We start from the raw sequence: 25,120 nt of genomic DNA on the forward strand, positions 1-25,120 counted from the left end.
GAGAATGATTAAATATTATATAGATTAGCTATTGTCATTAGATTTATAAAGAACCAAATTCTAGTTGTAACGAACCTATACACTTTAAAATGACTTTAGTATTAATTTTTACTTTTAAAAAAATTATGGTTTGAAAATTAAATTTCTAAAAACTTGTTTTAAAAGTGGATTTTATAAAAAAAAAACCGGATTTTAGATTTGGATTTAAAAAAAAAACCGGATTTTAGATTTGGATTAAAAAAAACCGGATTTAAAACTGGATTTTAGATTTGGATTTAAAAAAAAAAACAGGATTTTAGATTTGGATTAAAAAAAACCGGTTTTATATGTAAAACTGGATTTAAAAGCGGTTTATAAGTAAAAATCGGATTTAAATTCTAAAACTGGTTTAAAACCAGTTTTTGTTTTTTCAAACCGGTTTAAAACCGGTTTCTCTCTTCAATCCAGTTCTGGTTTGGTTTCATGAACCATAAATCTGGTTCTGAAATGGATCCGGTTTGGATTTAAAAAAATCCAAACCATGCCCACCCCTAGTAACAGGGCCAAGGTAAGGGTAACGATACATATATGGTTAAGTGAGCTTATAAATTGAATCTTTAATTAACTCAAACTCTAACATAACCTATATATTTTATATAATTATGGAGTTCGTACCTAGCTACCCAGAATTCTCTTTCACATTCCATACTCATGTATCAACTGTTTATTTTAATTCTATCATACATGCATTGACCTTTGAATTCTTAACTCAACAATGGGGTAATTTTGTCCCCTTATTTATTTATTGAATATTTTTTTTAAACATAGCTTATCAATGCACATGGATTTTTTATTTTCATAGTTTCACATGAGTAGGTGTCCAAATTTCCATTATATTATCATGACATATCCCCTCATTATCTTTTGTTCCCACAATTTCTCATACTTAATTAGCACACACAATTCTATCTTAAGCTAACCAAAGATTCAAATTGGGGTATATAATTGTTTTTTCGCTTAAGGCTAGTAATGTGGTAAATTATAGAACAAATGGGATTTAAAGGCTCAAAGTGGCTAACAAAGGTAATTGAAAGGGTATGCTTAATTTGGATAAGTGAGCTAAACAATTAATGGCCTCAATCATATGCAGCATAAATATATTAAACATTGGACATATAGCATGGAACAAAATATAGGTTACAATCATAGAGAAGTAAACACACAAGAATAAAACAAATATGGTTAAATAATGTAACCATGCACAAAGGCTCAATTCTCACAGGTTGTGTGTTCTTTAGCTTTAAAAATCATGTTCCAAATACAACATTAAGCAAATTTAACATAAGAGTTTTAATTAAAATTAGTGAAATTTTGTTCCAAAGATAGAGTTTTAGAAGAAACTTATTGTCTTTTCAATCAAGTAGAACATGCATGCAACTAATCTATTACTATGTAATTTATCCTATTCTACAAAAAAAAAAAGAAAAACAAACTAAATATCCTAATTTATTGGTGTTTAGGGAAGAAAAATTACCTCTGAAAGTCAGGTATTGACCGACCTCCCCACACTTAAGGATTTGCACCGTCCTCGGTGCCATCTGTCAGGAACAGTGGTGGGCTGCTGGCAGTGTCTCCACAGTCGAGACCATCGTGGCTCCCTGTGCTGGTGAAAAAAGTGGAGTCCGGAGTGCCTGGATCGTCATCGGGTCTATGATTGCCTGTAAGTAGCTTCTTGGGTGTTTGAAACGGCGGTGGTTGCGGCGCTCTCGGAGCTTTGCTTTCTTTTCTTGTTGGTCCAATCGCTTCAGTATTTGGTGCAGTAGCTGACTAGTAGATGGTGGAGGAGCTGCATTATCCTCTGTGGATTGGCTGGTATTGGCAAATTGTGGCTTGAGATATCTCCCGTTAGGGACATACTGATCATCCCGTGGAAGAATGGCTTTAGTGTCTCCAGCTCTGTAGGATACTCTGGCTGCTGAGATAAGATCAGAGACCAAGGCGAGGAAAGGTAGGTTGCCCGCGATCTGCACATGTTCCATAGCATTTCGGATATGTCTTGGTAAATTAAGAGGCTGGTCTATGAGGATGCACCATAGTAGAACGGCCATGTCTGCAGTGAAGGAGGACTCATGAGTACTCGGGAAGACGTAATGGGACATAATCTGTGCCCATACGTGAGCCTCTAAGGTAAGTGCGGAAGCCGAGATTCCCTTAGGATGGGAACGATGATATCCGAAGATCCATTTGCTGCTAGGTTGAGCGATAACTCTGAGAACAGTGTCCCAGTCAAAGGTGTATGCCTGGCGCTTGATTGCGGCTTTCTGAAAGGCGTCCAATCCTTCTAGAGCATGTGGAAGATCTAGGGCTCGCTAAATGGCTTCTTCTGTAATAGGGACTTGCTTCTGATGTATATAGACAGACTGTAGGGTTGGCAGGTGGAAGTTGGAGTAGAACTCAACTACCCAAGAAAGATTGACCTGTCGTGGCTGTCTCTGTAAAAATCCTCAGTGTCTTTGTGCAATTTGTGACTCAACAAAGGCGGCAATACGAGGCGGAAGGATGAGAAGGTGTTCGTTGTTGTAATTCCGAGCTGCCAGAATATGAAACATCTGCTCACAGTAGCGATTCAGGAATCGTGCAATGTCCTTTGCTGGGAAAGCTCTCTCCTTTTCATCAACCTTTATGATCCTTTTAATTCTTTTTGTTGAGGGCTTGACTGCAGTTGAAGAAGGTTCTGCCACTAATGCTCTTTCTGTTCCTTTCCTTGCTGTGGGTTTGGGGGTGGCTTTCTCTTTGCCTTTCTTTGTGGCCATTCTGAAAAAGAGAAGAGAAAGTAAATTAAATTTAAAGAGATAAAGCAAGGAAGAGGGTTGAGTGAGTGATAGTCAATGCACGGTAAAGATGAATGAAGGGAACACATGGTCATGACAACATGTGAAAAGTTCATCAAAGGGAATAAAATAAGTGCATTAGAGGGTAAGTAGATGCAAGATGTTTATTGGCATGCCGGCAAGGGCATGAGTAGCATAGATCAAGCATCACTTCGTAACAAACTATCACGTTTGTATTGACAATTAAATTCACTTAATATAATAATAAAGGGAATTTGTGAAAAGCAGGCATTAAATAGTATAATAGAATAATGTATAAAAGTGCATGATGCCATATGGCCTTTTTCACAAACAAATAGCATGCATGGTAACTAAGGTATGGAAAGTATTAGATTAAACATGCAAGCAACCCTAAAAGAAATATATAATTGTCAAACAATATTTTTAACAATTCACAAGCAAAACAATGACCCAAATAAATTCCAACACCAATTAAAAGAAAGAAGAAAAGAAAAGGGGAAGAAAATATGGATAGTGAAAGTAATAGGAAAAGAGAAGAAAAGAAAATAACATATAAAATTAAGAAGAATAATAGAAAAGTAAGGGGAGAAGAAGAAAAGGAAACCTTGTTAATGGGGGTGAGAGGGGGAGAGAGAGAGAGAGAGAGAGAGAGAGAAGGAAGAAGGAAGAAGAGAAAATAGGATTTAGAGAAAAGAAAGATTAGATAGTTGGCAAATCAGTGGTGCTGTGCGGCGCAGGTGACGCGGTCGCGTGGGGCACGCAATCGCGCGACTTATACTGATTGACGCGGTCGCGTGACCCATTTGATGCTACTGGCGCGAGAGTAGCCTCGCACTCGCACAACTCTCTGTTCGAAATATTATTTTTGCCAAGTCTAGGGTCACGCGATTGCGTGGGTCATGCGATCGCGTGGGTGGTCATTAAAAGGCTATGACGCAGACGCGTGAGCCATGCGTCCGCGTGGAAAGAATTGGGCGTTCAGCGCCAAGCCAGCACCACTCTAGCACAACTTTCAGTCGTGCACCCATTTTACGTCGAATTCAAGGGCACACGACCGCGTGAGTGACGCGGTCGCGTGGGAGGCCAATGTTCCCATTAGACGCGGATGCGTCGGTGATGCGGTCGCGTGGGGTGATTTGTGCCATTGGCACGCCTCCAGCCACGTTCCTGCGTGACTCTTTGTTCGTTTCTTAATCTTTCCAAACCATCAGCGACGCGGACGCGTCAATGATGCGGTCGCGTCGCGTAATTTTTTTAATTTTTAATTATTTTTTTAAGCATGTAAATGCAGATGCACGAAGTGTACTAAGAAAGAGAAGAGTTATTGAATATGAAAATAAAAACAAAGAAAGGAATGATCATACCATGGTGGGTTGTCTCCCACCTAGCACTTTGCTTTAACGTCCGTAAGTTGGACACTCCACTAGCTCAGTCTTCGGCTATGTGGGGATCTTCCAAGAGGAAGATCTCAAGCTCCTTGTTTTTCTTCATCTTCTCGCCATGGTACAGCTTTAAGCGATGTCGATTAACCTTGATAAGTTTGGAGCTGGAAGGGTGACATAGGTGATAAACTCCATACGGTTCAGCTTTCTCTACTCTGTATGGACCTTTTCATCTTGATCTCAACTTGCCTGGCATGAGCCTCAGTCGAGATTTGTAAAGGAGGACTAAATCTCCAGGTTGGAATTCTTTCCTCTTGATGTGCTGATCATGTATAGCCTTCATCTTCTCCTTGTATAGTCTTGAGTTCTCATAAGCTTCTAGGCGAAGGCTTTCTAGTTCTTGCAGTTGTAATTTCCGTTCAGCTCCGGCTTTCTCAATTCCCATGTTGCACTCCTTTACTGCCCAGAAAGATTTGTGCTCTACTTCAACTAGAAGATGACAAGCTTTTCCATAAACTAAGCAAAAAGGGCTCATCCCAATGGGTGTCTTGTACGCTGTTCTATATGCCTAGAGTGCATCTTGTAGCCTGATGCTCCAGTCTCTTCTATGAGGTTTGACTATCTTTTGCAAAATATACTTTATCTCTCTGTTTGACACCTCGGCTTGCCCATTAGTCTGAGGATGGTAGGCAGTTGCAACTTTATGAATGATCTCATGCTTCTTCAGTAAATCTGTTAGTCTCCTATTACAGAAATGGGTGCCCTGATCGCTCACGATTGCTCGTGGTGATCCAAAGCGACAAATAATGTGGTTTCTCACAAAGGAAACAACAATGTTAGCATCATCGGTACGGGTAGGAATGGCTTCCACCCATTTGGAATCATAATCTATAGCTAACAGTATATAGAGGTGGCCATTAGAATTTGGAAATGGACCAATGAAGTCAATGCCCCAAACATCAAAAATTTCACAGAAAAGCATAATTTGTTGAGGCATTTCATCCCTCTGGGATATATTACCAAATTTTTGGCATGGGAAACAAGATTTACAAAATTCAGCAGCGTCTTTAAAAAGAGTAGGCCACCAGAATCCACAGTCTATGATTTTTCTAGCTGTTCTTTGAAGGCCAAAATGTCCTCCACTCTCAGATGAGTGACAGGCCTCTAAAATGGACTGGAATTCTGATTGAGGCACACATCTTCTAATTACTTGGTCAGCGCCACATCTCCATGAATCTGTGTCATCCCATATATAATATTTAGACTCGCTTTTCAGCTTGTCTCTTTGATGCTTAGTAAAGTTTGGAGGAAAAGTGCGGCTAACTAGATAATTAGCTACAGGTGCATACCAAGGGATTACCTCAGATACTGCTTGTAGGTTATCAAATGGAAAATTATCAGCTATAGGAGTGGAGTCATCTTTAATGTGCTCAAGGCGACTCAACTGGTCTGCCACGAAATTCTGGTTACCACTCCTATCTTTTATTTCTAAATCAAATTCTTGTAGTAGCAGTATCCAACGTATAAGTCTTGGTTTGGATTCCTTTTTACCTAATAAATACTTTAGAGCTGCGTAGTCTGAATACACTACTACTTTCGTACCAAGTAAATAGGTTCGGAATTTATCCAGAGCAAAAACAATAGCAAGAAGCTCTTTTTCAGTAGTAGTGTAATTGGACTGAGCGCCGCTCCTACTGCATAGTTGGAAGCATCGTACATGATTTCAAATGGCTGGCTCCAGTCTGGTCCTCTCACAATTGGAGCTTGAGTCAGGGCAGTTTTCAGCTTATTAAACGCTTGTTTACAATCCTCACTGAACTCGAATTCAATATCCTACTGTAGTAATCTAGATAGGGGAAGTGCTACCTTACTAAAGTCCTTGATGAATCTTCGGTAAAAACCTGCATGTCCAAGGAACAAACGGACTTCCCTCACAGAAGAGGTGTAAGGTAAACCAGAAATAACATCCACCTTTGCTAGATCTACAGAAATGCCAGTATTAGATACAACGTGTCCCAGCACAATACCTTGTTTAACCATAAAATGACATTTTTCGAAATTCAACATAAGGTTTGTACTGACACATCTATCTAATACTCTAGATAGACTATCCAAGCAAAGGCTAAAAGAATCATCATAAACGCTGAAATCATCCATAAAAACTTCCATACAGTCCTCGATAAGATCAGAGAAAAGACTTATCATGCACCTTTGGAAAGTAGCTGGTGCATTGCACAAGCCAAAGGGCATTCTCTTGTAAGCATAGGTCCCAAAAGGACAGGTAAAAGTAGTCTTTTCTTGATCCTCAGGAGCTATATGAATCTGGAAATATCCTGTATAACCATCTAAAAAGCAATAATGTGATTTACCTGACAGGTGATCTAGCATTTAATCAATGAATGGAAGAGGATAGTGATCCTTACGAGTGGCTTGATTGAGGCGCCTGTAATCACTGCAGACCCTCCAGGCGTTTTGAACTCTGGTAGCTATAAGCTCTCCATGCTCATTCTTTACTGTAGTGACTCTAGACTTCTTGGGTACCACTTGTACTGGGCTCACCCATTCACTGTCTGAAATGGGGTAGATAATATCTGCCTCTAGTAGTCTGGTCACTTTCTTCTTGACAACCTCTAAGATAGTGGGGTTCAATCTTCTTTGGGGTTGACGAATAGGTCTTGCTCCTTCTTCTAAAAAGATTCTGTGCTCACAAACGTGAGGGTTGATACCTACTATGTCTGCTAAACACCACCCAATTACTTTCTTGTGCCTCCTTAGCACACTAAGTAATTGCTCTTCCTGTTGAGAAGTGAGGTCCCGTGCAATGATAACTGGAAACTTTTGCTTGTCTTCAAGGTAAGCATATTTGAGGTGTGGAGGGAGAGGTTTCAACTCTGACTTCTGTTCATGGTCAGGCTCTGAATTATCTGGAGCTGGTGGCAGTGATAGATGATGACAAGTCATCTTAGCCTAGTTTCACTAGTCTTTTTCTTTTGTTTTCACTTGAATTATGCACTTTCTTGAGGCTTAAGCAAGCTAATTGAGGTAGATTTTCATGCTTCCTTTGATTAAATCAACCATAGATAATTTAATGCAATTTCATGAGGTTTAATGCCATAATTGGTGCATATTAGGATAGAATGATCATCTCATGATTTCAAGCATAGCTTTGATGTGTTTGGTTGATTTATGATAGGTGAAGAAAGCTTGGAAAAGGATTGAAGTGAGAAGGAATGGCTAGAAGCTAAGAGAAGACAAGGAAACAAGTGAAATTGAACCAGGAAGAATGAAGTTGGAGTTGAAGTTAGCCCTCAAACGTTGGCACAAACTTTTGGACTTGAAGTTAGCCCCAACGTTAGCCCCCTAACTTGGAGGCTAACGTCGGAGATTTGAAATTCCTCCCAGGGCTTCCAACGTTAGCGCCAACGTTAGCCCCCTAACTTGGAGGCTAACGTTGGCATGAGGATTTGCTCCCAGGGTGTGCAACGTTTGCGCCAACGTTAGCCCCCTAACTTGGAGGCTAACGTTGGCATGAGGATTTGCCTCCAGGGTGGCCAACGTTTGCGCCAACGTTAGCCCCCTAACTTGGAGGCTAACGTTGGCGCCACTCCAACACAAAGCAAGGCCAACGTTAGGGGCAAAGTTAGCCCCCTAACATTGGCACCAACGTGAAGTGCAGCAGATTGGGTTTGCTGCTAGAAAAAGTTGGCCTCAAAGTTAGCCCCCTAACTTTGAGGCTAACTTTAAATCCAACTTTGCAAAACTCACATCCGGTTCAATTGGTTCACTTGGGTTCCTCTCCAAACTTCAAGAGCAATCAACCAAGGCCTCTTTCAACCCAATTCCATCAAGAGCAAAGGCCCAACTCAAGGCTTGAAGATCAATTGGAGAAAGTGTATAAATAGGCTAGAATTCAATTTATTCGGGGAGTTCCCTTTTTAGAATTTTTCATAGAGCTTTCCTTTTATTTTTCAGTTACAGAGAGTGATCTTTAGTTTCTTAGTTTGGGGAAGGAGAATTCCATTCTCTTCCTCTTAGTTTTAATTGCTTTCACTTTCAATTACTCTTGTCTTGGATCTTGGGTTGGAGAATTGAAGGAATTCTGTTTCAATCTCACCTTAGATCTCTCTTTTGATTTTCACTGCAATTTAATTTCCAATTCAGTTCATTGCTTCTTCATCTAATTTCTTTTCAAATTACAATTTCCCTGCAATTATTCTTGTTGGATCTAGGAAGGCATTGAGATCTAGACTTGGTTTTCTAGTCTCTGGGTCCTGAGATCACATTTTACCATTTCAATTTTCTGCACTTGCTTTATTTGTTGAATTTGCTTGTCTGTTTGAATTCAATCTAATCCCAATTCCCATTTACCCTTCTGTCTGATGCAATTTAATTTCCCTTGGCTTAATTCCTGCAAATCTAAGTCCCAATCCCCTTTACATTTCAAGCCATTTACATTTCTTGTCATTTAAGATTCTTGCAATTTACGTTTCTTGCAATCTAAGTTTCTGCCATTTCATTTCTTGTTCTTTAAGATTCAGCACTTTAATTCTTGTTCTCTTTACTTTCAATGCAATTTAAATTCTGCAACTCAATCAACCAAATCTTGATTCGCTTGACTAATTCAACCACTAAACTAAAATTGCTCAATCCTTCAATCCCTGTGGGATCGACCTCACACCCGTGAGTTTTTATTACTTGATGCGACCCGGTGCACTTGCCGGTTAGATTGGTGTTGTTTTTGGGAGAGATTCATTCCTCAACCAAAAATTTCCCATCAAGTTTTTGGCGCCGTTGCCGGGGATTGATTAGATTGACAATGATTAAGTGAGGTGGTTATTTAGATCAAGCACTTTTTCTTAATTTTTGATTAACCCACTAACTGTTTGACTTTTTGCTTAAACTAACCAAAACTTCAATTTAGCAGTAGATTGAAGTATCATTGGTGTGTACATTTCTTATGATATGCTTGTATGTCAGGTACACGAAGGACCACACTAAACCTTCATGAACAAGATGAGAGGACCCTCAGGAGGTTAAGGAGAGCTGAAAGAGGGAAAAATATTGTTGGAGAAGAGGAATCAGAAGAAGAGTTTCATGAGATGGAGGAACATTCAACTAATCCACCAGGAGGAGCAGAGAACAACAATGGCAACCCACCTCAGAGGAGATTTTTGGCTTCCTATACCTTTGCCAATCCTAGACATTGTGGAAGCAGCATCTTGGCTCCAAATGTCAATGCAAACAATTTTGAACTTAAGCCACAACTCATCACTTTGGTTCAGAATAATTGCTCTTTTGGTGGAGGATCACTTGAAGACCCACATCAACACTTATCCACCTTCCTGAGGATATGCAACACTGTCAAAACTAATAGAGTACCTCCTGACAGTTACAAATTGATGCTATTCCCATTCTCTCTCAGGGACAAGGCCACACAATGGTTGGAATCATTTCCAAGAGACAGCATCAACAATTGGGATGACTTGGTAACCAAGTTCCTTGCCAAGTTTTATCCACCACAGAGGGTCATAAGGTTGAAGGCCGAAGTACAAACATTCACACAAATGGAGAATGAACCCATCTATGAGGCATGGGAGAGGTACAAAGCTCTAGTCAGAAAATGCCCTTCCAACATGTTTAATGAATGGGAGAAGCTGCAAAACTTCTATGAAGGCTTAACACTGAAGTCTCAGGAATCCTTGGATAACTCAGCTGGAGGTTCCTTGCAACTCATGAAAACTGCAGAGGAGGCTCAAGAACTTATTGATATGGTGGCCAACAACCAATACTTCTTTGCTCATCAAAGAAGTCGCCAACCATCACAGAGAAGAGGAGTAATGGAGCTAGAAGGAGTAGATTCAATCCTGGCTCAAAACAAATTAATGCAGCAGCAAATTCAACAACAATTTGAGCAAATGACCAAGAGGATTGACAACCTCCAAGTTGCAGCAGTCAACACTAGCCAACCATCAGTCACATGGGGACAAAATGAAGAAGTTCAAGAAGAGCAGCAGCAAGAACAAGTTCAGTACATGCACTCTAATCCAAATGAAGTCTATGGTGATACATACAACCCCTCATGGAAGAATCACCCCAACCTCAGATGGGGAGATACTCACAACCAAAACCAACAACCATGGCAGAGAAACTCAAACCAAAATAACCCAAGACACAATCAAAATTTCAACCAGCAGCAAACCAACCAAAATACCTATAGAAAACCTCAAAACAATTACCCCAACCTCAACCAATACCAATCCACCAACCAAAATTCCTATCATCCACCAACCACAGCTCATAACCCATCACAAGCACCACCTGAACCCCAAAGAATCACCAACTTGGAAACCATGATAGAAAAAATGATGAAACTCCAAGAAATGACAAACAAAAACCATGAGGCCTCCATAAAGAACCTAGAAAGGCAGATCGGGCAAATTTCCAAGCAAATGTCTGTTGAGAAACCTTCAAGCTCACTGCCCAGTGACACAATCCCAAATCCCAAGGAGGAGTGTAAGGCAATACAATTGAGAAGTGGGAGAATATTGATGAGCAACAATGACACTACAAAGAAACAAAAAGAGAGCATCAAAGAACCAACAGAGGATGAGAAGCAAACAAAAGCAGATCAAGCTAAGGAGCAAGTTGTGGTACCAACCAAAAGCAATGAGAAACTCAAAGAACAGGAGAACCAGCCACATAGCTCAAAGGAAAAGACTCAAGGACAGCAGCAAATAGGAAAGAACATCACACCTCCACTGCCATATCCTCAGAGATTCAACAAAGAGGTTAAGGACCAACATTTCCACAAATTCCTTGAGACCTTCAAGAAGCTGGAAATTAATATCCCTCTAGCTGAAGCACTTGAGCAAATGCCTTTGTATGCCAAGTTCATGAAGGAGCTTATCAATAAGAAAAGAAGTTGGGATGAGAAGGAAATCGTATCACTCACTGAGGAATGCAGAGTGTTGATTCAAAAAGGGCTGCCTCCTAAGCTTGAGGATCCAGGGAGTTTCTTATTACCTTGCACCATTGGGGAAGTGACCATCACTAAAGCAATGTGCGATCTCGGAGCAAGTATTAATTTAATACCATCCTCCCTGGTGAAAAAGCTGCATATAGAAGAAGTCAAACCAGTACAAATGTCACTGGAGCTTGTAGATAAATCAATGGTGCACCCTAGGGGTGTAGTTGAAAATCTGTTGGTCAAGGTGGACAGCTTTATATACCCTGCTGACTTTGTGGTTTTAGAGTCAGACGAGGATGATGGTGACTCTGTTATACTAGGAAGGCCATTTCTGGCCACGGCTAGAGCCATCATAGACATAGAGAAAGGGGAGTTAACTCTCAGGATGCATGATCAGAGGGTCATTCTGAAAGTCTTACCAGAAGCACAGTTTAGTGAAAAGAAGAAAGACTCTATGGAAATTGATAAGGGAGGATCACAGCTGAAGGAAGAAAATGACAAGGAAGGTCACAGCAACACCACAAGGACAAGGATTGTGCAAATTAATGAAGAAGCTCAAGAAGATATTGGAATATTAGCCACAAAGAAGAGAGGTTTCCAAGAGAAGCCCATGGCCAGAAAAGAAAGATCAACAAAAGGAAGGATGAAAAGCAGGAACAAGACAAAAAGGGGTTGGAAGAATAGGAAGATTCCAACAGAGGGGCTTTCCAAAGGTGACAAAGTACAGCTGATATATCAACAGCTGGGGTCAAATCAACAAAATGAGGACTACTACATTGTCAGCAACATACTCTCATTGGAGCATGCTGAGATTGAACACCAGAAAACAAAGAAGAGAATCACAGTCAGGGGAGACAAATTGAGGCCCTACAAGCACCAACCACCATAAAAGAGAGTCTCAATGTCAAGCTAATGACAATAAAAGAGCGCTTCATGGGAGGCAACCCATGCTTTAAAATTCATGTCATTTTAAATTCAATAAGTTATGATCATTTGAGCATGAACCCCCTTTCATTTCATGAACAGGCTCATTAACTGCATGCATTGTCTGAAGTTGGTATGCTTTCAAGTAATAATTCCGTTTTACATGCTTAAAGTATCTTGATAAAGCATATAGCCAAACACTAAGTTTGGTGTTCACTTAACTTCATGAAACTTGGGAATTCATGCATCAATTATCATACAATTATTATTTTCCAAAATCTCATAAATAGAAAAAAAAAAACCTTTTCGGTAATGAAGGCATCAATTGTGAGGCACCTTTTGTCAAGAAACAAGTTTGGTGTCCACCAAACTTTGACGTACCAGTTTAGAGACACAATTGATCCTTCATGAAAAAAAGAGAGAAAAAGAAAGTATAACAAAAACAATTCTTATGAACATTTGACATTGGAGTTACACTACTTGGAGGAGGAGACTTATTTTCTTTATACATGACCAAACACTAAGTTTGGTGTCCTCCTAAGAGAATGTCACGGTTTCATTAATTGTTTTGTTATAAAAAGAACAACTCTAGCTACGGTTGGATAAGCTAATGTGTGTTGTCTTGTTGTGATGATTAGGTAGTCAAAGAATCTTCAATGAAAAAGACAAGACAAAGGAAAGCATAGCATGAGGACAAAATAGCATCACATCAAAAAGAGAATCTGCCATTCCTCAGAAGATGGTCACGGCAAAGGCAAGGCAATGAGCACATTTTGTCTTCATTCATCCTTACATACATGCCTTTGATTCCCTTAAGTCCAATTGCATCCTAGCCTTTCATTGCTCATTTAAAAAGCTCACCACCTTTTAGCCATGCACATAACCGAATCCTTGTGGCTTTGAAACTTCAATTCTTTCATCCTTCATCATAAGCTACACTCTTTTCCAACAATTTAAACCTCCCTTCATCAATTCTTACCCCAACCAATTCGGTCTCACCCCTTTGTGCTCCAAACTCACATCAAACTCTCCAACACTCTTCACACCCCCTCTGACCTTACAAAACTCCATCAACTAAGTGATCATGGCCTCCTCATCAAGAACCAAACGAAGAAAAGGAAAAGAACCTATGGTGGAGGAGAGCACCCCTGAATATGACCGATGGAGGTTCAAGTCTTCATACCATCAATTTCAAATGGAGTGGATGAACAACAAGAAGATCTATCCAGAAATTCCATTCTTATTTCCGGATGATGGATGTCAAGAAATGAAGAACAAAATTCAAAAGAGGAGGTGGGAGGAGCTTACATCACCAGATACCCGAATCAATGCCAATATTATAAGAGAGTTCTATGCCAACATCCCGAGGCTTGACATGCGTGAGCCACCAACATACAAGAGCTATGTGCGGGGAGTGGAAGTAGATTTAGCTCGAATGCAATCAAGAAAGTCTTGGGGCTAAAGTCAGTCCGCTTTAATGAACCAGGATACCAACAAAGGTTGAATGAGGATCAGGATTATGATGAGATTGCTAGAGATATTTGTTTAGAGAACTCCGAATGGGAAGGAGATGGCAAGAACCGATATAAGTATTTGAAGAGATGTGACCTCACCCCGGAAGCCAAAGGATGGTATGAGCTGATGAAAAGATCAATTCTGGGTATAGTAAACACATCAGAAGTTAACAAGGAGAGAGCTGTGATGTTGCATTGCATCATGGTAGGAGGAGAGATCAAAGTCCATGAGATTCTTGCAAAAGATATCCAACGGATTGCTGAGAAGAATGCGGCCGGATCTTGGTTGTACTATCCAAGTACCATTTGGAGGTTATGTGTGAAGGCTAAAGTACCACTGGAAGATGAGAATCCAAAGTGGTTAGGCCAAGGCTTGCCCATAACCATTGAAAGAATGACAATAACTCCCGAAGCACATCATGGCCGAAGACCAAGAAGGCAAAGAGAAGAACCAATGGAAGAAGATGAGTTACACCAAGAAGAAGAACCACAAGAAGAGGAGGAATAGCCACACTTTTTCCCACATGGCAATATGGATATGACCCAAATGCAAGAAGCAATTGGAAGACTGTCACACCAATACACAAGAATTCAAGAAAGGCAACAAGAGTACTGTTCATACCCTGACCGAGCTCTCCAAACTCGGTAAAGCTGATAGAAGGCCCGACCTCGACCCAAGGCCCACGTTCGAGGTCGGACCTCGGACAAACAGGCCAAAGAAAGGCCCACCAGAAGGAACTAAGCCCAAAACCTAAAGGCCGAAAGGGCCTGGGAAAGGCGGTTCCGCAAAGATAGAGATGAATCTCCCAAAAGATAAGATAAGATAAGAATATCTTATCCAGGGACGATCGCAGCCAACTACTATAAATACACTGGAGCACCCAGGTATAAGGCATACTCTAATTCTACTTGATATCTGCTTGGACCCATGCTAACTTAAGCATCGGAGTGTCATTGCAGGTACAACCCCCCGCCGTTCAGCACAACCAGCTCGGGTCACAGACCCCCCACCTCGGGCCTTGCCAGAAGACCGAGCTACACGTTTCAGGTAACCCTCGGAACATTGGCGCCGTTGCCGGGGACCTGGAAGTCATCCCTTTACCATGGCGGACGACCCTCCCAACAATAACCACGCTACATCAGAACAAGAAGAGGAAGTTGACACCGGAGAATGGCCGGACAGCCCTCTATCACCATGCACTCCAGGAGGAAACAAACAGAATCGCCCAAAGACATCACCCCCAGACAAAGATCCACAAAATCCCGAAAGAGAAAAAAGTTCGGAGATTCTGGAAACAGTTCGGGCACAACAAAGCCGGCTGAGACAACTCGAAGAGGACGTAAAGAAGCAGAAGGAAACTGAACAGGATCTGAGAAGGGAAGCTCGCAAACGCAGAGAATTGGAAGAAAAACTGCGGAAGATAGAGGCCAACCTAAAAGATCGGACGGAACACGGCACCACTCCCGAAAGCAACCATGATCCCTTCACACAAGAGATCATGAAAGAGAAGGTACCGCGAAACTTCAAACCACCAGATATGGACCTCTACGACAGCACCACCGATCCAAGTCATCACCTCAGCAATTTCAGAAGCAGAATGTACTTAGTCGACGCCTCCGACGCGATTCGATGCAAAGCCTTCCCCACCACTCTCACTAAGTCAGCCATGAAGTGGTTCGACAACCTGCCACCAGGATCAATCTCCAGCTTTGAAGACCTGACCAAAAAATTCTTAACAAGGTTCTCTATTCAAAAGGACAAGGCAAAACATGCCCCCAGCCTACTCGGGATCAAACAAGGCAACCAAGAAACTCTCAGAGAGTACATGGAGCGATTCAACAAGGCCTGCCTGGACATACAACACTTGCCCACGGAAGCAGCCATCATGGGACTAGCAAACGGCCTAAAAGAAGGACCGTTTAGCCAATCCCTATCCAAAAGATACCCGACCTCCTTATACGAAGTACAAGAACGGGCAGGAAAGTATATCAACATGGAAGAAACCTCCCAGCTGAGAGACTCTTCCAGGAAGGAGTCAACCTACCCGCCCCGAGATCGAGATCGGGAACAGAAAAAGAAAAAAGAATCCAACTCGGACAAGCCACGAAAATACCACAGCTACACTCCCCTCCGAGTCTCCCTGGTAGACGTCTACAGAGAAGTATGCCACACCGAGAAGATCCCACCACCCAAACCTCTGAAGCACAAGAGAGCAGGAAGAGATCGGTCCGAGTACTGCGAATATCACAGACTCTACGGCCACTCTACTAACGACTGCCACGACTTAAAAAATGTTATAGAAAAGCTAGCCAGAGAGGGAAAACTCGACAGATACATAGCTGAGAAAGGAGAAGAAACCAGAAAGAGAAGACGGGGAGATAACGAAGATCGGACCGAGCAAACACGAACCCCGCGAACTCCTGAAAGGCACATACACATGATAAACGGAGGTTTCGCAGGGGGAGGGACATCCAAATCCTCACGGAAGAGACACCTCAAAGAAGTCTACCATGTCCGAGAAGACAGCCCCTTACCCGAGTTACCTACTATACCCGAGAAGATGCTCTTGGAATAATACCCGGACACGACGACCCTATGGTGATCACCATCATCCTAGCCAACGCCAACTTACATCGAACCCTGATCGACCAAGGAAGCTCAGCAGATATCCTGTTCAAAGCAGCCTTCGACAAGCTCGGACTCGAAGAAAAAGAGCTAAAAGCCTATCCCACTGACCTGTTTGGACTAGGAGATACCCCGATCCGCCCCTTGGGATACATCTCATTACACACTACCTTTGGAAAAGGCGAGCAAACCAAAACACTAAGCATCGACTACATTGTAGTCGACGTCACTTCAGCATACAATGCCCTCATCGGACGACCAACCCTAAACAAACTAGCGGCTATAGTCTCGACCCCACACCTCTGTATGAAGTTCCCTACCGCAAAGGGAATCGCTACCCTAAAAGGCAACCAAAAACTAGCACGACGATGCTACAACGAAAGCCTGAGCCTAAAAGGGAAAGAGGTCAACACAATAGAACTCGGGCGAGTCCAAGCCCGAGAAGATCTTCGGCCGCAACCAGAAGGAGAGACCGAAAAGATCCAGATCGAGAACACACCCGAGAAAGTAACAAACATAGGGGCAAACCTCGAAGCAGGCCTAAAGGAGGAACTCACAACCCTCTTAAGGGAGAATTCCGACCTCTTCGCCTGGAAAGCCTCCGACATACCAGGCATAAGCCCCGACCTGATGTGCCATAAGCTATCAGTATACCCGGGATCCCGACCTGTCCAACAAAGACGCAGGAAGCTCGGGCCCGAACGCATGCAAGCAATAGAAGAACAAGTGCAAGCGCTACTAGATGCAGGGTTCATTAGGGAAGTAAAGTACCCCCTATGGCTCGCAAACGTGGTCCTAGTAAAGAAGCCCAATGGAAAATGGAGGATGTGCGTCGACTACACGGATCTCAACAAAGCCTGCCCCAAAGATCCATATCCACTACCGAACATCGACGCCTTAGTCGATGCCGCTTCAGGCTACAGATACCTCTCCTTCATGGATGCATACTCGGGATACAATCAAATCCCGATGTATGGACCCGACCAAGAAAAGACCTCGTTCATAACCCCAAGGGCAAACTACTGCTACGTAGTAATGCCCTTCGGGCTAAAGAACGCAGGGGCAACCTACCAGAGGCTAATGAACAAAGTGTTCTCAGAACACATCGGGCTACAGCTAGAGGTGTACGTCGACGACATGCTAGTAAAGACACAAGAAGACAGAAACTTGGTCGCCGACCTCAGCAGTATCTTCGACACCCTCCGGAAACACAACATGAGACTTAACCCGACAAAGTGCACCTTCGCCGCAGAAGCCGGGAAGTTCTTAGGCTTCATGCTGACTCAGAGAGGCATCGAAGCAAACCCGGACAAATGCCAAGCAATACTCAATATGAAAAGCCCGACGTGTGTCAAAGAAGTACAACAACTAAATGGGAGACTAGCCGCCCTATCAAGATTCTTAGCAGGATCAGCGATAAGATCACTCCCTCTCTACTCACTCCTAAAGAAAGGGAAACCCTTCTCTTGGACCCCGGAATGCGAAAAGGCCTTCCAAGAATTCAAGGAATTCCTCGGGCAGCCACCAATCTTAACCCGACCTCTAAAAGGGGAAGAGCTCGTACTATACCTGTCGGTCGGACATCGGGCAGTCGCCTCGGCACTAATACGAGAAAATGAGGAGGGGCAACACCCCATATACTTCGTAAGCAAAGCACTACAAGGGGCCGAATTAAACTATCAGAAAATAGAGAAATTCGCCTATGCACTAGTGTTCACAGCTCGGAGACTCCGCCCCTACTTTCAAGCCCACACCATCAAAGTCCGGACAAACCAACCCATGAGACACATCCTACAAAAGACAGACATGGCAGGACGAATCCTACAATGGGCGGTGGAATTGTCCGAGTTCGACCTCCACTATGAAGCCCGGACCGCCATAAAATCTCAATACCTAGCCGACTTCGTCGCAGAATACACTGAGACCCCGGGAACCCCACTCTCATGGAATCTGTATGTCGACGGATCCTCAAACAAAACAGGAAGCGGGGCCGGTGTTATACTCGAAAGCGATCAAGGAACACGGATTGAGCTATCCCTAAAATTCGAGTTCCAGGCCTCAAATAACCAAGCCGAATACGAAGCCCTACTAGCGGGACTAAAACTAGCCGAAGAGGTCAGAGCAAAGAGGATCACGATCTTCAGCGACTCCCAGGTCGTCACATCACAAGTAAATGGAAGCTACCAGGCCAAAGACCCTACTATGAAAAAATACCTAGACCAAACACAGGCGCAATTACGACACTTCCCGGAAATACAAATCCAGCACATACCCCGGGAGCAAAATGCCCGGGCAGACGCCCTCTCAAAACTTGCTAGCACCAAGCCCGGAGGGAACAACAGAAGTCTCCTCCAAGAAACTCTACAATCCCCCTCCGTGTTAAGGGAGGAAGAAATACTAAATATATCCGGGCAACAACAAGGATGGATAACCCCATACTCAACTATCTGAAATCGGGAACTCTCCCCGCCGAAAGAAAAGAAGCTAAAAGGCTTACAAAAGACGCCCAGAACTACACGTTAATCCACGACGTATTATACAGAAGAGGATTCTCAAACCCCCTCCTGAGGTGCGTCCCGACCACAGAAACAAAGAGCGTCCTCGAAGAAGTCCACAAAGGCATGTGTGGGAACCATCTCGGAGCCCGGGCCCTGTCCAAGAAAATAGTCAGAGCCGGGTTCTACTGGCCGACCTTGCAAAGAGACGCGGCAGAGTTTGTGAAAATATGCCCCCCCTGCCAAAAACACGCCAACTTTCACAAAGCACCGCCCGAAGACCTCATAAGCATCACCGCACCATGGCCCTTCGCAAAGTGGGGACTCGACCTACTCGGCCCATTCCCACAAGGACCGGGGCAAGTCAAGTACCTCATAGTAGGGGTCGACTACTTCACAAAGTGGATCGAGGCTGAACCCTTAGCCACTATTACGGCTCAGAAAAGCCGTAAATTCCTATACAAAAACATTGTCACGAGGTTCGGAGTCCCCTACTCCATCACAACAGACAATGGAACACAGTTCACAGACACAAGTTTTCAGAACTTGGTGGCCGAGCTAAAAATCAAACAGCAGTTCACATCGGTCGAACACCCGCAAGCCAATGGACAAGCAGAGGCCGCAAATAAAGTCATCTTGGCCGGGTTAAAACGAAGACTCCAAGAGGCCAAAGGGGCATGGGCCGATGAACTCCCCCAGGTATTATGGGCATATCGGACAACCCCGCACTCTACAACAGGAGAATCCCCATTCCGACTAGCCTACGGAATGGAGGCAATGATTCCCGTCGAAATAGACGAAGGATCACCCAGAACCATCTTCTACAACGAAGGAGGCAACCCTCAGGCACAAAGGGAAGAACTCGACCTCCTACCCGAGGTCTGAGAAAGAGCCCGAATTAGAGAAGAAGTCTTAAAACGACGAACGGCCCTCAGATATAACCGAAAGGTGATAAAACGAAGCTTCTCCACTCACGACCTGATTTTAATCCGAAACGACATCGGAACACAAAAATCGGGAGAAGGAAAGCTAGCCGCAAATTGGAAAGGGCCCTACAAAGTAACAGAAGTTTTAGGGACAGGCTACTACAAGATATCCGACCTAGAAGGCAATGAGCTGCCCAGAACCTGGCACGCCTGTAACCTAAGACGATACTACAGCTAGAAAAACTTAACCCGAGGTGTACTCTTTTTCCCCACGAGGGTTTTTTAATGAGACACCCGGTTAAGTAGGACACCCGGCCTAGTCAAAAGGGTAAACACTTTGTACATATTCTTCTTTTTAGTACTAATCAAATTTCTTTATTTTCTCTTTCTCGTTATAAAGCATATCCTAAAAAGTACCCCACCAAGGCGCATTAATTTATGCTCGGCAAAACGCAAAAAATCATTTGCCAAAGGCCATACGAGGTCGGCAAAGATGAAGCGACGAGGTTCAAATTAATGTGAGAAGTTATAAAAGTAACTCTGAAATGGCTCAAAAAGCCAAATAGAAAAGAAGTTACAAAAATAACTTAAAAAAGGCCGACCAAACAACGAAGTCGGACCTGACCAAAGGGGTACTCAAGGATCCCGATGTCCGAAAGTAAACACGGACCCAAGAAAGAAGCTGACAAAGAACCAGGACTTCGAGAAACGCTAGCTAAAAAGTTGTTACCCAAAAACAACTAAAAAGCAAAAAGCGAGAAAGTCAAGGCGCTAGCTAAAAAGTTGTTACCCAAAAACAACTAAAAAGCAAAAAGCGAGAAAGTCAAGGCGCTAGCTAAAAAGTTGTTACCCAAAAACAACTAAAAAGAAAAAAGCGAGAAAGTCAAGGCGCTAGCTAAAAAGTTGTTACCCAAAAACAACTAAAAAGCAAAAAGCGAGAAAGTCAAGGCGCTAGCTAAAAAGTTGTTACCCAAAAACAACTAAAAAGCAAAAAGCGAGAAGTCAAAACGCTAGCTAAAAAGTTGTTACCCGAGAACAACTAAAAAGCATAAAAGCGGAACGAGACAATCGAAACACAAAGCATGGCATAATAAAGCTACAAGAGTAGCAAAAATAGCAGAACAGGTGTCCAAAATGTTTGCAGAAAACATCCAAAAAACAAAAAGCCCACAGGTCGGGCAAAAGCACAAAAAGTACAAAAAATTACAGAGGATCAAGGCCCTTTCCAGACTCCGCATCAACACCTGGCTGAAACATGGATATCGGGACTGCAGGAACAGCACCATCGCTTGGAACCTCCATACCAACTCTATCCTCGGCCAAAGGTGAAGTCGGGTTCACGACCGGAGCCTCGGGGTCGGACACCGGAGCCTTGGGGTCGGACATCGGAACCTCATCCTCAACAGGGGCAGGAACAATCTTCCCCTCCACAACCATGTTATCCGTACTGAACAAACTGAGATCCAATTCGGGAGCAAGAACCCGGACCTGATCCCTCAAATTCACAAACATAGCATCCATACCCTTGGCCACATTATCTTCCAGCTCATAAAAGTCATCCCGAGCAGATTGCAGCTTCTCCTTCGTCTCCACAAGCTCAGCATACAGCTTGGTATAGTTCTCCGTCGCCACCCTCGCCATCTCCTCAGACGTCTTCGCCACCGCCACAGCCGCGGTAGCCCTAGTCTTCTCTTCCTCCAAAGACTCCTCCAGCTCGGCAATCCTAGCATCCTTCAGCTGACTAACCTTATCAAGCTCGGACCGGGCCTTCTCAAGTCGGGAGCTGGTCGCCCCAAGGGGAGCTTTCTTAAACTCCCGAGCAATGGCGGCATGAAGGCTAGCCATCCGAACACAACTCCGCGCCATATACTGAAAGTGATGCTCCATGGACGCATCATCAGTAGAAATAAAAGTCTGAGGAAGAATGTGCTGCTCAACCCAACCGAGAGCATCGAAATCCTTGTCATTGAAACCAGCAGGCTCTCGGGAAGTCTTCTGTTTCTTGGGGGGAGGACCCGAGGTCGAGGTCGGGGAAAGCTGACCGGGTCCGGAGGTCGGAGGATCCTGAGTTATAGCTCGGAACTGAGGGACCGGAATGGTCTTCGACCGAGTCTGAACACCAATTGTAGTCTTCTGCGGAGAAGGTTGGGGAGAAGCTTCAGCCTCGATATTCCGAGATGCCGCAGATTTCTTCGCTCGACGGAGAAACTTCATAGAATCAGCCTGAGAAGACATCTCTGCAGAAACGAAACAAAGAGGTTATCAAACAGAAAGATCAAAACAAAGTCAAAATATGAAAATGAAATCTCAAAAAGAGGTCGGGAGCTACCTAACTCAGAACGGAGAAGGCTTGGATCTCCCAACATTTTCTTCGTATCCAAGTAAGGTGCCCGACCCCATAGACTGCTCAACACACCAACGAAAGCCTGTTCCACCTCATCTAGACTCTCGAAAGTGTACTTAACCGACACCACACTCTCTTGCCAACAAAGAGGAAACGAAGGCTCCCCACTCTCATCTAAGAAAAAAGGTCGGACATCTCCAACAGCCCGGACTTTGAAGTAATAGTTTTTGAAATCGTGAAACGACTCATCATACAAAGTGCAAAATTTCCTACCCTGGTTAGCCCTAAACGAAACCCAGGACACCTTCCCAGCACCCGACCCCGGCTTCGTCAGTACAAACAGATAAGAAAAAAGAGAAACAGAAGGGGAGACGCCTAAAATCTGACACAAAAGTTGGAAAAGCTTTAAAAACGCCCAAGAGTTCGGATGGAGTTGTGTAGGGGCAAGGTTACAAGACCAAAGGACCTCGGATTCCAGGTCGGTGAAAGGAAGACGGACACCTAGCTTGGAGAAGAAACAATCATAAGCATAGAAGAAAAGTTTCTCGGAACTCTCTAACGGCGGAAAACATACCCTCTCCTCGGACTCCGGGGCTGCTAACTCGTAATCCCGCTCAGACTCCCTGTTCTCACAAATACTACACTCCCTACGGAACCTAATCAGATACTCAGAATCTACAACAGACGGGACCCTTAAAGGAGCAGGATCTACCCAACCTAGACCACTCGGAATCTTGGTCGACATTGCTTGAAACACCTTTCGAGACATAAAAATCTTACCTACAAAGAAAGAATACAACAGCAAGACAAAAATCACACAAAGGCAGAAAAACCAAATTCAACAAAAACAAAAGAAAGCAAAGTTCTTTTACAAACAAGAAGGCAGCAACTCGAATAACAAAAATGGATCGGAGAAAAGAGTCCCCCCACACACACGTACAAAGCAATAGCGGCGCCTCTTTTCGGGGCAACCCGGGCATAGAAGATATCAGAAAAAAGAAGCGTACAAAGCGAAAAAAGCAAACCTGGAAAAGAAGAAAGCGACGAGCTCCGACGAAAGGAAAAACGGCGGCGCAGAAAAGAACTCTGAAAAAACGCACAAAAAATGGAAGACGAAGAACAGAGAGAAAGAAGAGAAGATGCTCGAAAAGAAGTGATGAATAAACAAAGAAAAATGAAGAAAGGGGCAAATAAATAAAGCCTCCACAGAGCGCCGCACGGAAATCGAGGAAGAAACGGTAACAAGCAATAAATGCTGAAACGACCGTTTTCAAATTTTGAAAAAACTACTATGCCCGAGCTCGACCTTCCGAAAAAAGACGAACTCGGGCAGGGGCACTGTTCATACCCTGACCGAGCTCTCCAAACTCGGTAAAGCTGATAGAAGGCCCGACCTCGACCCAAGGCCCACGTTCGAGGTCGGACCTCGGACAAACAGGCCAAAGAAAGGCCCACCAGAAGGAACTAAGCCCAAAACCTAAAGGCCGAAAGGGCCTGGGAAAGGCGGTTCCGCAAAGATAGAGATGAATCTCCCAAAAGATAAGATAAGATAAGAATATCTTATCCAGGGACGATCGCAGCCAACTACTATAAATACACTGGAGCACCCAGGTATAAGGCATACTCTAATTCTACTTGATATCTGCTTGGACCCATGCTAACTTAAGCATCGGAGTGTCATTGCAGGTACAACCCCCCGCCGTTCAGCACAACCAGCTCGGGTCACAGACCCCCCACCTCGGGCCTTGCCAGAAGACCGAGCTACACGTTTCAGGTAACCCTCGGAACAAGTACCATTCACAATACTTGAAGCATCACCAAGAACAACAAGAATGGCAGCTGAAAATGATGAACCAACAAAATGAGTTTGAGTCAAAATTCGTTGCAATGCAAGAAGAGCATGCCTTTCAATCTCATGAGGCATTTGGGAAGTTAGCACAAATGCAGGCCGAAACCATGAGAGCTCTCAATGAGTTTACGACTCTCCAAGATGCAAGATATGAAGTCCAAGCCGACTACAACATTAATAGCCAAATCAAACTGAATTATATTGGTGAACATCTGCACAACATGGATCCAGCATTCCCAACATATGAAGAGTTCTTCAAAAAGAAAAGTGAAATAGAAGCAAACAAAGCCATGATGCTTGAAGATAGAGTGGAGGAGACGATGAACAAAGCTGGGTTTTGGAGGGGTCAACAGACAACAAACATGGACACAGGGAATTCCAACAACCAAGTATATGAAAGAAGAAAGAAGAAGCATGACAAATAAAAGGTGGACTTGTTCCTTATTCATCACTACAAAGAAAAAGCATGCATTCCATCTGTTTGAAGTGTCCTTGCATCTTTAAGTTGTCATTCTAATAGTCTTTGCATTATCTTAAAATAAGTAAGCTAGTTTAAGTTTGTGCTTGTGTGTTTACTTTCACTTGACTAAGAGCATGTTTTGTCCCCTGCATCTTTAAATCAATAAAAGAAATGTTTGATTGTGAAATGAGATAGTTCTCTGTTAGAAAGAAGTAGAACAATAGTAAGTGGTGGTATGTGTGTGATTGTATAAAAACTCACTTTTAGTGAATAAAGGGCTAGGATGTCTTTCTCCAAGTATAGAGTGACTTACTGTCTATGAATCTCAATAAGAAAATCCTTGGTTCAAAAGAAAAATAAAAAGAAAGAAAGAAAAGAAATAGCCAAAGGATGGCAGAATCAAAGAAAACAAAAAAGGGAAACAAAGCTGGACACCAATAGCTTGAACCTTAAAAATATATGCCTGTGGTGTCTATGTATTAGGATCTGCTTGGACTACTAAGCTCTTTGGAGTGCTTCAACACTCGGTGACTTGGATTAACTAATCCGGGATCATCAGCTGAAAATCCACTATCAAGAGCAACCTAACTACAAGGCATTTAGTAACCAAAAAGGTGCTGGGCATCAATGTTTGAAGGGAAAGGTGAGCTAAGTGTCCATGGTGAATAATGTGTCAAGTATAAAGAAAAGAAAATGAACTTGCTACACATGACACTCAAATAAAGCTTTGAACAAAGTAATAGCCAAGGATAAAGGAATAATGAGAGGTCATAGCAGTATGACACTTGAAGCTTGAAGGAGA

This window comes from Arachis stenosperma, chromosome 1 (assembly GCF_014773155.1).
Source record: "Arachis stenosperma cultivar V10309 chromosome 1, arast.V10309.gnm1.PFL2, whole genome shotgun sequence".
NCBI lineage: Eukaryota > Viridiplantae > Streptophyta > Magnoliopsida > Fabales > Fabaceae > Arachis > Arachis stenosperma.